Genomic DNA, 1,596 nt, shown 5'->3' with positions numbered 1-1,596 from the left:
TATTATCTGCCACCACATCCCCGCCAAACCAAACACAACCCCCACACCCCCGCCAAACCAAACCCCACCAAAGAATATTTAGACACTTAAAATGGAAACTGTGAAGTCTTCTACACATTGGCTTGCACATTTCGTGTTTATTTTTTTATTTAACCTTTATTTAACCAGATAAGTCATTAAGAACAAATTCTTATTTACAATGGCGACCTGGCTTCGTGTGAAAAAATGTCTGTGGTGGCTGATGTGTGATATCCTCTGGCTTTGTATAGACAGTTTTCACCAGAGCGCAACCCCACAGCACTTCCTTTTTCTCAGCATTCGGCAAATTGCAGAAATATTCACTCGACATCGTTACTTTTGTTTTCGCTGCTCAGCTGTATAGACGGTTTTCACGGAATGGTCAGTCCTGCACTTGAATGTTTTTTTTTTCGTTGACGTCCATAGCAAACACTGCAAGAGGAAGTGAGCGGGGTTCAATTTAGAATCTTCACAGGGCTGTTTCTTTGACCTGCATCAAACCAAGTAGGACAGAACTCAAAATGAAGTGCAGTTTCAACGGAACTCTACTCATCACTGCGTTGCCTCCACTGCTGTTGACTGAGTTTCTTCTGGGTGCCCTTGGTAATGGTTTGGCTCTCTGGATCTTCTGCTTCCACCTGAAACCCTGGAAGAGCAGCACTGTCTTACTCTGCAACCTGGCGCTGGCTGACTTCCTGCTCAACATGGCTATGCCTTTCCGTGTTAGCTACTACTTGTCTGGCATCAACTGGACTTTTGGAGATGCCCTCTGCAACATCAATCTCTTCACATTTGCATTGAACCGTACTGGGAGTATCTTCTTCCTCATGGCCATTGCTGTGGACAGGTACATGCGTGTGGTGCATCCCCATCACCCCATTAACTCGTTGAGCGTCTCCAAAGCAGCGTGTGGTGCAGTTGCACTGTGGTTGCTCACAATTTCAATGACGGCGCATCTGCTCACTATACCGCTCACTATGCCATGGATGAACAGAACCTACTGTGAAAGTTTCATGATTCAGACCGGGGATGTGGGCATGCAGAATCCCAATGTGACTTGGCATAAATCCATGTTTGTCTTGTCCTTCTTCGTGCCTCTGGCTGTGATTCTCTACTGCACATTCCATATTTTTGGCTATTTCAGAGGGAGGCAGCTGGCCCAGCAGGCAAAGATCAAGAAGGCTCTGTGCTCCATCACTGTAGTGGTGGTGCTCTTCATCGTGTGTTTCCTGCCGGTCAACATCACACAGGTTCTGATCTGGGTCAGGACCAAAGAGGTGGCAGACACCCTTCCTGAACCTCCAGTCCGCTGTGCTGCGCTGGAGGACCTGACCACGGCATTTTACATCACCCTCAGCCTGACGTATCTCAACAGCATGTTGGATCCTGTGCTCTACTACTTCTCCAGTCCTACCTTCAAGGACATCTGCAGGAGAGCTGTTCATCTGAGACAAGCCGAGGCCACCGGTGACAGAGGTGGGAAGAAAACTCAAGAAACAGGCTCCCAATCCATCAGCCAACTGTGACAGCTGAGCCACACTCAACAATGAGAACATCGCATAAAGAAAGGAGTCAAGA

At 47.7% G+C, this 1,596-nt stretch overlaps 1 pseudogene across 1 annotated transcript; it reads left to right on the top strand.

Moving 5' to 3' along the window:
- The first annotated feature begins 539 nt into the window (after positions 1-539).
- LOC310772014 (hydroxycarboxylic acid receptor 3 pseudogene) lies at positions 540-1,596 on the top strand (annotated as a pseudogene). The gene has a single exon. The product of its transcript is annotated as a hydroxycarboxylic acid receptor 3 pseudogene (transcript).

Source organism: Poromitra crassiceps, assembly GCF_964638095.1.
Source record: "Poromitra crassiceps genome assembly, chromosome: 2".
NCBI lineage: Eukaryota > Metazoa > Chordata > Actinopteri > Beryciformes > Melamphaidae > Poromitra > Poromitra crassiceps.
Note: the sequence above shows the minus strand (reverse complement) of the source record. Positions and strands in the feature narration are given on the sequence as shown.